This window comes from Crocodylus porosus, unplaced genomic scaffold (assembly GCF_001723895.1).
Source record: "Crocodylus porosus isolate Cpor-Errol unplaced genomic scaffold, CroPor_comp1, whole genome shotgun sequence".
Taxonomy (NCBI): Eukaryota; Metazoa; Chordata; order Crocodylia; family Crocodylidae; genus Crocodylus; species Crocodylus porosus.
This window is the reverse complement of record NW_017728918.1, coordinates 71,319,198-71,334,275: the sequence shown is the minus strand read 5'-3', so window position 1 is coordinate 71,334,275 and position 15,078 is coordinate 71,319,198. Positions and strand designations below refer to the sequence as shown.

Here is a 15,078-nt window from a genome sequence, read left to right as displayed (position 1 = left end):
CAGCCTCCTCTTGCCGAGGCTGAATAGGTTCAGGTTCCTCAGTTTCTTTTCACAGGGCCTGGCCTGCTGCCCTCTCACCAAACAGGTGGCCCTCCTCCTTTCCTTCAGGTTGCCATTGTCTTTCTATTAATGAAAGGTACTTAGGATTTGATGCTCTTGTACAAAAGAGGTATTTTGATGCATCTTTATATGACAGATTCGCAACTCAACTCTTTCCTGGAGCTGGAGAATTTTAAATTAAGATTTGAACACTGCTATAGGCACAAGCTGAAACAGCGACCAGGCAGATTTTGTGGGTCAATAGGGAAGAGAAATACTATCTTTATTTATTAAAGTATCCCACATCATAGTAATATGATAAATATAAATATTTTTGCATTATGTGTACTTCTTGCCCTTACATCGATACCAGTGATTCTCAGAGGGGATTGAAAGGTACCTTGAGATCCTTTCAAGTATGCCTGGGGGTGCCGTACAATGTCAGCACTGTTAGGTTTGCAAAAAATGATTCACAAAATAAACCCAGAGATTTCAAATAGGAATCCATAACGTTAAAACTATTCTGACTTGCTGTGTCAGGTATCCAGGTTGTAGCTGTATTGTTCTGCAGGAAAAAGCAATCAGGACTTGTAACAGAGGTGATATCTTTTTTTAGACCAACTAGATTTTTGCAAAAAATAGTCCTTAGTTGGTGTAATAAAAGATGTCACCTCTGCCACAAGTCCTGACTTCCTGTGGTCTTTTGAATTTCCTTGCAACAGAAAACAGTTCACTTGTTTTCCCATAGTCAAAAAAAAAATGAAAACTAAAAGCTACCATTTTCCAAGGGGTGCCTTGAGTTTAAAAAGGTTGAGAACCGTTGATCAGTGCCATCTAGTAACGCATACACAGTTTTGGAGTATCTATTAAACATTATATTTCACAGGTTAAGCCAATCTCTACAGTAGATTAGAAGGAAACCTAGAGAGTATGTGCATATATGAGCAGATTATTCCAAATCTACCTATTGTGGAGTTCTTGTACTTTTCTTCTCTCAAGCACCTACCCAGTGCTGTAGCGTAAGACAGGTTATACTAGAGCAGATGGACTTTTTAGGTGCGATCCAAGCTTTCAGTTCCTGTATTACATCCACAAACATGGAAATAGCTTATCTGGTGTCTTGATTGAACCTATACAAAGACAAAATTCAATTGTTGGCTTTTCAGTGGAGTATAGACTTTGCAAACCGCTTTGGGCTAACTTTTTTGTTTAAAAAAAAAACAAGTCATGGGAAGAGAAAGCAAGGAAGGGAAAAATGCTGAAAAACTGATTCTGGTTCAGTTTTCCTTTAGCACAGTTTGGACTTCAATCCCTGTAAAACTGAAGGAACTAAGGGCCAGATTCTAATCCACCTATTAGGTATGTACGTGGAATTAGGTGGCTAAATACAATCCTATTCCAACCTGCTTGAGTCCTGGAAAACCAGAAGAAACTCTCCCCAGTGTGACCTCTACTGGGTTGTAGATGGGTATTTTTCTCTCAAAACTGCCATTTTTGCTCTAAGAGAAACTGTAAATACTTGTATACTCATGGTTTCTACTGAGAGCTGCGGTCCTCTCTGAAATGTAATGCCTATATGTGGCTTAGGTCTCTGTTACAAAATAGATGTGTTAATGGATCTTCTGGGACTTGAACAGTGTGGAATAATTTTGCACTTAGGCACCCAACTTGGCTTACACACCCGATAGCTGGAATAGAATCTGGCCCCCTTAGTTCCTTCAGCTTTACAGGGCTTTAAATCCAAATTGTGGTAAACAGAAACTTGAACCAGAATCTGGTTCTCAGCACCCTCTTCCTTCCTTTGCTTTCTCTTCCCAGGGCTTTTTTTGGTAGAAAAATGTTTCTTTGGTATCAGGCAGGTGGCAGGGGTCCACTCCTGCCAACAGTTTACCTTCAAATATGGGTGAATTAAACATCTACTTCAAGTCCCTTTTTAGTGTGTGGCAGACTTTGCTTTGTTTAAGACTCCGCTCATTTGGAAATTTTTTTTTTAAAGTCCTCCCTCAAATGTTACAGGGTGGCTCTATCAGAATGTCAAAAAAAATCATTCCCCTATTTGCTGGTGGGTGGAATATCTCAAAGATAACAGATCTGAAATTGTGACCTTTCAAGTAATATGAAGACAAATGTACAGTGTAAGCAGGAAAATTACCCATGTTCTATTTAGCCACTGACATCACTTGTCTTATGAGAGGAGAGGCTGATAAAACTTACCAGTTCACTGGTGTCTGAGTGCAGCAGAACACTGTTTCCTCTTGGTTGGAACTCTGATGTTCAGGGAATATAATAGTGTTGAAGAGCCACACGTTTTTTTCCAGCTGGAGGCATTTGTCTTTCACAAAGTACATCAAATCCAGGCAGTGACCACGTTGTATGTTTCACAGTACATTGTACGTAGTGTTTTCACCTTAGTCATATGGATGTCATAAGGAAGGCAGAATAAGATTCAAATGTTCCACTTTGCTTTGAAGAACCAGAGTGTTGTGAATGTCTTTTTGTGGCGTGCTTGTGGCTCCATGGTTTGTTGAGATTAAGGCTGCGCTGGCTGGGAGGATGTGAAAATTTGGGCTCAACCCAGCTTCTACCACATAGTACTTCCCTCTGCCCTCCAAAAAACTTGGATGGCACATCAGTACAGCTTATAGTATAGAGAGTCCCGAGGAACTCATTGGTTCTCCACTTTAATTCTTCACCTATACACCATTGAACTTATTCCCTCCCCACAATCAGCAATCACTTACTACCTCACAAATTCAGTGATGGGTATCTCCTGCAGAAATAATAATTCTCTTAAAGACGTACAATTGGGAGAAGCAAGCAGTAGTACAGCGGTGGACCTCTGCTTGAATGCTTCTTTCATCCAGCAAATCCCTTAGTACTTGCTGATGGAGCTGGGGTTGAAACAGTCTTGAATTTTCAAAATGATTAATGAGATTTCCACCCCCCCCCCACAGGACATATATAAAAAGTATTTTTTCCCTCTTTTTTTCTCTCTTTTTTTTCTGTCAGCTCTAGGACTCCAATCTATTCCTTGTTTGTTGGGCATGTGCTAAGCCCCAAAATACAAATTCCAAGGAAACTAGGAATTGAAGCTGGTGAAGTCCCCTCCTCCAAGCCTCTATGTAGGAACAAAAGCTTTGAGGGAGTTTGGAGCTGATCGTTTGGATAATTCAGATTATTTCAGTGTAACAATCTAGATTGCATTAGTTTTCTTGTAGTAAGATGAAAATTTGAGTTTACATACAGTCTGAGTAAAACAGAAGGAAGTTACAGCAAACCACTGTAATAGCCTGATTTAATACATTACACTTTATTAATGTAGAATTGATCTTCTACTGAAGTCTCAAGGCATGCTGGGTGGGGTCCAGTGGCAGAATGTATTCATGTGAATCATTCAGAGTATTTATAAATTTTTTTTTTTTCCTAATTTCTGGGTTATTTCTTTCTCTCTTTTTTACTTGATTGCTGTGTATTTAGAGAAGCAGTCTAAACTAATTGAGCATGGATGATATCATTTCACCCAGCAGCACAGTTAATGTCCATCTTGCCTGCATGACGTAAATATGTAATGCTGAGTAGTAGCCTCAGTGTCTGTTTCCATTAGATTTAGAAAAGTAATCAATTTTCATTTGTCAGAAAAAAGATCTCAGATGGTGAATAAATTCTGTCCATGGGCATATGCAATTGGTCTGTGAGTGGAAGTGACTTGGTATATACTGACCAACTTTATGCCTGCATAGAGTTAAAAAATACTGATGTTAACTGCATAGCTTGAATGAAATCTGGCTCCCAAAAAGTAAGGCTTCTATTTCAGTTTTCAGAAGGAAAATGTGATATTAGTTTAAGGTTCACATTTTTAAAAGAACACAGTTACAGAGAAAAACACGTGCAATTTGACAGAGTTAATGGGCCATTAGAAATCTCATTTCATTTAATATTTTATTAGTAGGAGTCCTTTGATTCAAGAATCCATGTATCAGCCTTTGTAGAAATTTTGTGCAGGCTGGTGCTGCACCAGTCTAGCCAAAGATTGAGCAAGGTGCTCAGTCAGAAATGTGCAGTTACCTCTGTTAACCACTTAAAGAGATTGAAAGCTGTTTTTGTGTTTCTAGCACAGTGTGTGATATTTGAACCTTGTAAATTAAATCTCTCTCCCCACAATGTTTCCAAATGGTTATTTACTACAACAGAAGATATTTGAGCACCTGATTTCCAAAACGTTTCCATCTACATTAAGTCTACTAAGTTGTAGAGAAAAGTGATCATGGTAGAGGATAGGATGCAGATCCAAGCAGACCTGGACAAGCTGGAAAGGTGGGCAGAGCGGAACCTGCTTCATCTGGCGGGAAGTAACCAGCGACATGAACATAGGTTTAGGAGCAGGTGTCCAGCCACGATGGCTGAAATGAACCTCAGGGTTATGGTTAATCACAGGATGAACATGAGCCACCAGTGCGATGCTGTAGTCAACAGATCTAATAGTATACTGGGATGCATTGCATTAGCCAGTGCGTCATGAGCAGATCCAAGGAGGTAATCCTCCCCCTCTACTCAGCACTGGTGAGACCCCAGCTGGAGTACTGTGTCCAGTTCTGGGTGCCACACTTAAAAAAAGAAATGGAGAATCTTGAAAGGGTCCAGAGAAGGGCCATAAGAATGATTAAGAGCCTGGAGGACAAACCTTATGAGGAAAGACTAAGGGATCTGAGACTATTCAGTCTGGGAAAGAGAAGACTGAGGGGAATTTGGTAGTCATCCATAAGTATGTAAGGAGTGAATATTGGGAACTGGGAGGAAAAACTGTTTATTAGGGTGCCCCAGGGGAGGACAAGGAGCAATGGCCATAAACTGTTAGAGGATGATTTCAGCTTGGCTGCAAGGAAGAACTTCTTTACAGTAAGGGTGACCAGAATCTGGAATAGACTTCCCAGGGAGGCGGTGCAGTCCCCAACCTTGAAAGTCTTCAAAAGGAGACTGGACAAACACCTTGATGGGATCATTTGATCTCAACAGTATTCCTGCCAGAGCAGTGGGGTTGGACTTGATGATCTTTTGAGGTCCCTTCTAGCCTTTAATTTCTATGATTCTATTTTCACTTTCTTTATGATGAACTTGTAGTTTGTGGCCACTCTTTTTGGGATCTCTTGAGTGTACTTTTAACCTTTTCAGAAGCAAGACTTCAGACTCTTCATAGACATTAGGACTGGAAGGGACCTCAGAAGATCGAGTCCAGCCCCCTGCCCCAAAGGCAGGAAGTCAGGTGAGGTCATAGAATCCCAGTGAGATAAGCATCCAATTTACTCATGAAGGTGTTCAATGTAGGTGCTTGAACCACCTCCGATGGCAGGCTGTTCCAGACCTTGGGGACTCGAACAGTAAAGAAGTTCATCCTTATGTCCCGCCTGAAATGGTCTGGCAGTAGTTTATGACCGTTCGACCTTGTCATCCTTTGGGGTGCTCTGGTGAACAAAAGTTCTGGTACTGATGGTCACCCCTGATAAACTTATAGGTGGCCATCGGATTGCCCCTGAGGCTGCGCTTTTCCAGGCTAAAGAGCCCCATGGCTCTCAGCCTGTCATAGTAAGGTCTGTTTTCCTGACCTCTGATCATGCATGTGGCTCTTCTCTGGACTCTCTCAAGCTTCTCCACATCTGTTTTGAACTCTGGAGCCCAAAACTGGACGCAGTACTCCAGTTGCTGTGGTCCCCCTGCTTTACCTGTGGTGGATTAGGATCTTGTGTCGGGTTTAACTGTTTTAGGTTCAGGGTTGTAGGGCATGGTTTGGATAGCAGTGATTCTGCCTCCAAGCAGGGGACTGGACTAGATGACTCCCTCTAGGTCCCTTCCAACCCTGCTTCTTTATGACTGTATGATGGAAGCTACCTGTTAATAAGAATAAGATTTAAGTATGTTGATTGCATTAAAAATACTTAACTCTTGCATGCTTTGTGGGATGATATGCTTTTTATCATTTTGGTTTTGTCACCTACGCTTAGAGTTTGAGTTTCATGAGAAGTCTGAATGTCTGATAGGTATGGCTGGTCATGGTATTGGTGCTCCTTCTATGTGGTTGGGCCTGCGCTGTGGGAATTTAGACCTTGACCAGATCTATCCATGTCTATTATTTCCCATCTTTCTGTTCTTCCTGGCACCATTTCTTTGGCTTAATATATTCCGGTTTAGTTTGGAGCTAGAAGAAACTTAACAAATAGCTTACATGCTGAAATGCTCGTTTCAGTGAGAAGCACAGAGGTTTCCACTACTAAACCCAACGGGTGAACAAGATGGATTATTTGTCCTGCTCATTGCAAGGTGAATTTCTTTATAGTCTCCCACAGTGCACTGGATTCTGACTAACAATTACTATCTTAAGTTCAGAGAGATCAGTTTAGACCTTATCTGATGAATGTCGTCAAGCTTTTTTTTTCCCCATATAGAGCCATCCAGAAAGAATCTAGTTATGAAAAAATGTTCACTTGAGATAACATCATGTACCAGCTGGAAACAATAAAAACCCTTATTTTCCCTTTTAAAGTAAATGGGTGGGTGGTTTCCATGGCCATGAATAGTTAATATACAGTATTTTTCACTGGTCAGATCTTAACGTTCCCAGAGAGAAAAGCAAGTGTCATGCAGTTGTTTTTGATAACTTTCTCCACTCTTTACATCACACTCCTTGGTTGATAGTAATGGATTTTTAAGATTGAATCTTCATGAAAATAAAGCATGGGTTTAACTGATGGGGAAATAAATTTCACAACTCAACTTGTTTTGTGAAGCTTACAAACCCTCAAACTTTGCATAATTCACCCATCCCTTGTCTTAAGTATGAGGTGACAGAAGAGAGAAAAAGTGTTACTTTTTTTAACCAACAATTTATGACTGTGTCAACACATGACAGTTTGTCAAAGCTTTGCTGCTGGTGATGCTGCTGCTGCTGTTGCTGCTGCAAATTAATTTTGAGCATCAGTTGTGAGTGGTAAACACTTTCTGCAGTGTGAACAACTTTAGTGTGAGGTGTCAGCAGCTTGCTGTCTACCCTGAAATGAGAGAGAGGCAGAAAAAACTTCATTGACTAGTACAAAATGGATCTCAATCTGTGTGGCCGAAACTTGAGGTAGTGGTTTTATTTCTTCCAAAACAATCAGTTAAGTGGGAACGCTTGGGATTTAAAGTTTTCTTCACGCCATCAGTGTTCCAGTACTAACATTTTTAAGAACCTGACTCGTGTTGGGAGAATCCAGGCCATCAGGAAGGTCTTTTAGTAAACTTCATCTTTGTGTCTCCTGATAGACTAGATAAGAGTTTATTCTCTGCAGCATTTTAAATTTACCTGCATCTTTAATAATCCATTATTTTCATATGGCTAAATCAGGGGTGGGCAAAGTGTGGCCCACCAGGCCATTCTATCTGACCTGCAGAGCCCATAAAAAATTTAGAACACTTATTTATCTGCCCCTGGATGCCTGTCATGTGGCCCTCGATGGCTTGCCAAAACTCAGTAAGTGGCCCTCCGCCTGAAATAATTGCCTGCCCCATGGCTAAATATCCCTTGCTTTGATTCGGTTGACGGAATAATGAATCTTAGTAAAAACTTCTAGGTCTTCATAACTTGTAGTCAGATAATACTTTCCAAGACCAGGATATCAACTTTCCCTTTCAGGAGTTGACTGGGAAAATATGATCTGTCCCAGTTTCTAAAGCAGTGGCTAACCACTCTTATATAGGGTTAAGCTTTCAAAAATTAATCTTCTGTCATGCGTAGTCAGGTCCAGTAACTACTTTTAGAAGGGATTTAACATTTTTAAAGAATATCAGTACAATGGATGAGTTGATACAAGCCTAGCAAAAAGATGTGTCACTGTTTCTTCCTTGTCCGGCTCATTGTGACGGTAGTAGTCTCAGTAGTAGTCCAGGCAATAGGAGTTATGATAAGATGTGGGTAGAATAAAGGGATTCAGTAAAGAGCAGGAAGGCTAGGAAACATATCTAATAGAAAGCAACAGTACAGCCCTGCAGTGGCAGATTTAAAATTGGTTTAAAAAATAAGCAACTGTAGCTCCCCCAGTGCAGTGCCCTTACAGGTCTGTGTTAATTTGCCCATTCATTTAATTGCTTGTGCCTCAGTTTAATGAGCAAACACACATACAAGAAAACCTTGTTTTTTCATGGTACTAGTATCTTTATATTTGTTTGAATATAAGCTTAAGGAAAAATTTCTGTTCCCATTGAAATCAGCTGGAGTTTTGCCACAGATTCCAGTGAAGGCAAAGAAAAAAAAAAGGATTGTTTACTGAGTTTTGGCTATTTGATGCACTAATAAATTATTTTCTTATGTGTAATTAAGAAATGTAAAGACAATTCTAGATGTGTCTCTGTTGTCCTTCAGTAATTGCTGTAGAGAGGCTGCATTTCCAAGCCAGCTGGAAAATTTTATATACTTCCATTGAAACTGCTTTGGACCTGTCTTGGTAAACAGAGTTTAGTAGATTTACATATTCGCTCACAAAACATTTTGGTTATGTTTCCTCTTCAGGTATATCTGTAGGTGCTGCTTACGTGATAAGAGCTGAGCCACAACAGCCAGTTTATGAGACAGTAAACTGCTTAAAGCTGCAATTTGTTTCCCTGGAAAGAGCTGCCAGGGGCTGTGTCTTGGGTAAGTATTTTTGAACATGCGGTGTAAAATTATTTGTTTTTTAAAATTGTTCCCTACAATTTTATGGTTTAACATACTGTCTGTTAAATGGTAGTAGTGAACATCGCAAACTGTGCCATGTTGTCTAAAGTGCATACGTAGGACTCATTCCTTGGAAATATGGGCAGAGTCTGTTTTTTCAGCTTATTTTATAGCTCCTAGATGCATTTGCAAAAAGCTTTCTAGAAAAATATAAGCATCTCTACATCAATCTGAAGAGAAATTGAAAGAAAGTCCATGCAGGTTTTTGCCATTTGTCAGTGCATGTTTTCGCCTTTGTGTGTGACTTTGGCGTCATCCTCATTGAGTTATATTTCTGTTTTGTAGTGATGTAGGTACAGTGGAACCCAGATTAATCCACTTCCTTCACAGTGGCATGGCAAACTAAAGACGAACTAGTGCAGTTTTAGTTCAAAAAGAACCATTGTCTGTTCAGCTGGAGTTGGGTAGTGGTCCTAGGCAGCCGATGCCCCTCTGCAGTCCCATGCAACTGTTTGCTGCAGTTGTATACACTCCCAGCTAGTTTGTAAACCTTCATCCTCGCAGAGCAGTAAGGAACCTTACCTTGTGAAACACCTAAAACTGCAAATAATCTTGAATTGTATTCTATGTTGGCATAACTGCAGCAGTTCAACCCTCCAGTGCAAATATACCTAAGGAAATTGTAGTCTCATTGAGACTCAAGAAGGGCACAATAATGATTGACAGGGATGATTTAGGAGTAGCAAATCCTGCAACTGTGCAAGGGGTTGGACTAGATAACCCTGGAAGTCCCTTCCTAGCATGATTTTGTGTGGTGCAGACAGTAACTTATTTGCTTTGATTTGAAATAATTTGTAGATTCATGGATTTTAGGACTAGAAGGGTCTATATTATCATCTGATCTGGCCATATTAATCTAATCATATTAACACAACCCCTTTAATTTCATGTAGCTATAAGCAAGGGTTGCATTTTGCCTTTTGGATTCCTCAGTGATGGTGATGATGACACATGAGCAAATAAGAACCCTGTTCCAAGCTGGATTTGCTGGTGTTTAAAAATTAAAACACATTTTTAATTATAAACTCCAAGAGATTTCTCAGGAAATCGCATACAAATAGGCATTAAGGTCACTTAGCAAAAAAGGTCCTAGTTTGAAATGGTTGTTAAATTAGCACAGATTTCTTCTCCTTCCTGCTTGCTTTGCCCTCAGTTTTATAATTTTTTTTGTTTTTTTTTTTAATATTGTCAATAAAGTATTGTTTTTTCTTTCCTGCCTCAACCCCCAAATACAACATGTACCCTATTTTGGAAAGGCAGAATTCAATGAAAAGAAATTAAAAGAACAAAAAGAAAATATTCACAGCTCAGTCCTGACCATGAAGGCAGAGTACACTTTACAGTATCATCAAAAGGTTATGTTAACTTTTTCACAGCTGCTGCCAAATAGGCAATGGGTTTTGGTTGCTCGTTGGCTGTGAAAGGGTTAATACTGTAGCTCTGACCCTGGACAGTGAACTCTGCCCATCCATACCTTGGCCTGGCAAGGAGCGAGAAGGGCAGCCCCTACAAATCTTCATGTTTCCTCTGTTCCTGTGTAGGAAAAACAACTTCTCTCTAAGATGCACAATCCAAAGTACATTTAAAATAGCCCTGAACAATACTGGCCTCTTCCTAGGCAAAGAGGATGATTGTGGGATTTAGGCCTATAAACTACAACTCATGCACTTAAAAGTAAGCATGTGCTTTGCTGGCCTGGGGACAGAGTGCCCAACACCTTAAGAAAAAAACAGTCCTTCCATGTCAGGTGGTAATAAAAGGTACAAATTCCAGTTCAGTTCATCTGGTCTCTTAAGCACTTGATATGAAATAAATTGGATCAATTCAGTCTGCATGTTCTGGAATAGATCTTAAAATGCTTCTGCTCTGTGTTGATAGCAGAAACTTTTGGTCCAGGTGAATTTCACTACAATATGCTTTGCCTCAATTTTGCAGTATGCTGTTTGCCACTTATCCCACTGACCATCACTTTGAGTGTTGAATACTTAACTAGGCATTGTGGGGTGGTTATGCCAAATTCCATAACTGTGGGTGGGCAAGGTGGGAGGATGGGGTCAAGTTCATTGATAGTGGTAGAGTGAATTGGCTAAGCTACCTGGACAAGTGGGGTAGCAAAGGAATTGCCTGGGGAAAACTATTTTAAGTAAAAAGATTTATACTTTTGACATCTCACACATACATTGGCTGTTTAGCGTGTACTCCCTAATTCTTGAGTGGTATTCAGGCACCTAGCTCCCATGCAAATCAATAGGAGTTTGGTGCTTTGAGAATCTGGCCTTAGTGCTTGTCCTATACAACACATAGGACAGCAAAAGGAGAACTCAGTCCTAAATGGCCCAGCAGGTGCTACCACATTATAAATAAGAATGAATTTTTGAAATACAACGGGAACCAACTTGTCTAACTTGACTGTGGTTGGTTTTATTACTGTTATTCTGTATTTTCATTCTTGTTACTATATTTGCACTATGCAGAATACTTGACATTAATGCTAGATTTATGTATTTGATCTAGTTATACATGTAGCTCATTCTGAGGTGGTCTTGACTTAATCCTAGGCCAGACTGAGACCTTTGGTCTCAGAAGAAGTATTGCTTTAGCAGTTTTAAAATGGATTATGCCAAAGCCCTTGATTGATTATCAGATTCAAAACAATCTCACTTGAGATGCATATGGCCGCTCAGTAGAGTGAAAAAGTGGCTTGTCCAGTGCCTGAGTAGTCCCAAATATGAGAGAGATTTTTAAACAACTAAGGTAAACTTTAATAATGTTTCTCAAGTAGCTTTTCCAACAGTTAAGTAATACGAAATATCAACTGTCTTTGGTAAGTAGTTGTTTTTCCAGCTGCTGAGTGGACTAAATATTAAATATTTTTGGAAGGTTATTTTTGCAGGTGCTCAGCTGTCTTAGACATAACAATTTCACATTATTTTGTCACCTGAGATGGCTGGGTATGTACAATAAGGTAAAAGTAAGCAGAAAGTTTCACTAGCAGTAGAGAGTATATGTGTCCTGATACGCTTTAGTTAGTTATGGATAGTTTGGATTGCACTCAAATAAACACTCACACTGAAGAGGGCATTCTTGAAAGTCTGTAGGTTTCTCACAAATGCCTGGAGCTTTTCTTTTATTGTAGTTTCTTTTATTGTACACGTGTTAAAATTGGCTGGTTTGGGCAAGGATGAGTGCAGGGGAGGATATCCCCAAATGCTAGAAACTTTTTATAGGGGGTAACCTCTGTAAATTGTTCCGTGAAATATTGTTTTCATGGTAAACTTTCACTGGCTAACATAAATATAGGACTGTACACTTTTGTAGTAATATTAGATTTGGTGAAGACATTTTCAAACGCCAGTTAAACTTCAGAGCAGCATTGTAAAGATAAATAAGGCAGGCCTTTTTTACCCGTGTTGGTTTTAGTGATAGTAGGGTTAAATAAGTTGTCCAGAGTTGTACAGTGATTCAGTAGCGGAACCAAGAATCCATCCTAGGTACTCTAACTCCTTGGTCTAATAGCAGGACTTCCTTAGCTGATCAGATATTTTGATATATTATATAGAAATATTGAGCATGTGTTTTAAGAATCAAAGAATTGACGTGCATTTTATAGCTTTGATTTTCCAAATATATCCATTCTGTTCTTGTATACATATAGAAATTTGTTAATAAGTATCTTCTCTTTCATTTTTGAAACTAAATAAGAAAACTAGATCTAAATATCACTGAAATGTTTTAATGAAGTTTGTGATTATGTAAATGTAGAGCACAGATCAAAGAACTGTGGAAGCGATGGCAAAAGTGATGCTCATGTGAACCTAAGGTTGGAATATAGGAAAAAATAGTGAAAATAGGTTCTGGTAAACATTAGTTTGGGCTGTATTTTTTTGTGTAGAAAACAGCATAATAGAATGCTATGATTGAATAAATGAAGTAACTGCATTGATCAGTAAACATGCAGTAATCTAAAAGTGGTGCCAGAGGAGGAAAGAAAGTATAGCACTAAGGCATTGGACTAGAATTCTTCTGCTGACCTACACATTTCTTCCGGGGTGTTGGGTAAACTCTTTAATTGCTGTATAGCTTATTAGCCTATCTTTAATATGTTGATAATTCCTCCCTTCCTCACTGGGTGTTTAATGATAAATTCTACTGACACTTGCCTGTCACTTAGACTTCTTGCAGTCATTAAAAAACAAAACAAAACATTGTTTTACTTTAAGATTAGCGTGCTCCCATGTTGAGCCCATCTCATCCCCAGAAAAGGCAGAAGGTTAGTTTGACTTGGCTCTGCAGTGTCTATATAGATCGTGAGCTTTTGTGGAGATTTGTGGCGCTTTTATCTAATAGCTGATTGAATCAGCTGTAGATAAAAGCACCAAAAAGTCCTGCCGAAGCTCCTGATCTATGCAGACACTGTGGAGCCAAGTCAAACTAGCACATGGTCTTTTCCGATAAAATGTGCGGAGGTTTTTTTTTGTTTGTTGTTTTATTTTTTAATGTCTGTAAACAGTCTTAGATACTGTGGCAATAAGGGTGATTCAAATAGCTAGAGGAGTTAAGTGTGGCTTTTTTTTCCTGTCTCGCTTGGAAAATCTTGAATTCCAGTAGTTTACAGGTGGAGGAGATGAACTTCTACTAGAAAGAATTTTGTGCATCAATCCCATTGTGACCAAATCCGTGCCCTGCAGAGAGCTCAAGCCTCCAACCCTTCTTCAGTGAGGATAAGCACAGGCACAACAGAGCAGCAGGAAGGGTGCTGCAGGGGGGACAGGCAGCTGTGTGTGACGTGATCCACCAGCTTCCCGTACTGGGTCAGATCTGACCTCTTTGCTGGTCAGATCCAGTTCATGGGCCATAAGCTGCCAAATACTGAACTGGATACATGTGCTGCACAGAGCTACCAGGAACCAAAAATATGACTTGTTCCCAGTATTTCAACTAGACAGAAATATCTGTGTCTCAGTGTCCTGTAGCAGTATTTTCTTAACTCTGACAGAGCTGAAGACAGGACTATAGAGACTAGATGTAAAGGTGTAAACCTGGGTAATTTAAGAAAAAGAAAAGTCAAGTCATCTCTTTGAGAGATTGTGGCAAGACTGATACGGGTTTTTTTAAAATCCCTCTTCCTCCCTCCCCCCCCCCCAGTTCTCCTTCCCCTACTCCTTTTTAATTGACACATTTCTACACCTTGAACTTTGGATAAGCATTAAGGGTACAGACAGAAGTGAGAATTTTCACCCAGTCTGCCCGCAGAAAGCAGTTTATAGCCATGACCAAACAAGTGTACAGCTGCAGACCACTTAAAAAATGGCCGATTGGACAAAAATCTGAACCCTCATTTCATGAGGGGTCAGGTGAAGATGTTTCAAAATGTAGTGTCTTATGTAACTTGTGTCTATGCTACCTGCCAGCCTCTGAGCTGTTTTCAAAATAGCAGGGAGCAGAGGGATTTTGGTTTGGGGTTTTTCTCTGCCCCTGCTGAAGAGTGGGGCAGGTGAATTAGAGTTCCCCCCCTCCCCCGCCAAGATAGGGGGCTCCAATTCACCCACCTCGGCTTCTAGCACCAGCTAGGGAACCCCTAGAATGAACTCCCTCTGCTCCCTTGCCCCACTCATTTTCTGAAAACAGGGACAGGCTGGATGGGAGGAGGGACCATTGCTAGGGGAAAATAGCTGCAGGCTCCCAGCCAGCAGCTAAATTTCCCTACCCCCTGATCCAACAGTGAACTTCTGTTTGGTACGGGGGATCGTTGTAACTTAGAACATTTCCTTCAAAGTGTTCAGAGTTAAAGCAGGGAGCTGCACTTCTGTCTGCACCATAAGTGAGCCCATTAGTCTTTGACTTCACGATTCTCAGGTTCAGCACCTGCTACAAGTGAAGATGGTAATTCTGATAAAGGAATTGGAAACTGCATAGAATTTAGTCTTAACCAGGACTGATAGTTCTCGGGCTAGGATGCTGGAGTTATTTATTTGTCTATTAAGGGATGGTGCATAATACTAGATAGTTCTCCTCTCAAAATATTAGTAAGGTAGTTTCCAGCCTTCTAACAGGGTCTTGAAGTTACAGGGAAGCTTGTACTCTGGTGAGAGATGCATCTTTTTAACCTTTTGATTCTGCACAGAAATACTTTCCCTGTTCACATGTTATTTGTCCTTTTGCCCTCCTTTCCTCTCTTCTTTTCTAGTCTCTTTATCCACCTTCTCCTTCCCTCCTCCCCCTGGACAACTAATCCTTGTTCTCCTGAGGCTTATGCCTTTCTGTGTACCCTTCTCTTGTTTTCTTTTGTTTTGTCCCCC

General features: G+C 40.1%; 1 protein-coding gene across 4 annotated transcripts in view; it reads left to right on the top strand.

Annotated features, from left to right (window-relative positions):
- Positions 1-15,078, top strand: part of BACH2 (BTB domain and CNC homolog 2) — a 264,660-nt gene that overhangs the window by 107,189 nt on the left and 142,393 nt on the right. For all 4 annotated transcript variants that reach the window (XM_019537759.1, XM_019537761.1, XM_019537758.1 and 1 more), the window contains one exon: positions 8,576-8,698. The gene's annotated coding sequence lies outside the window, so the exon portion shown is untranslated. The remainder of the gene's footprint in view (positions 1-8,575; positions 8,699-15,078) is intronic.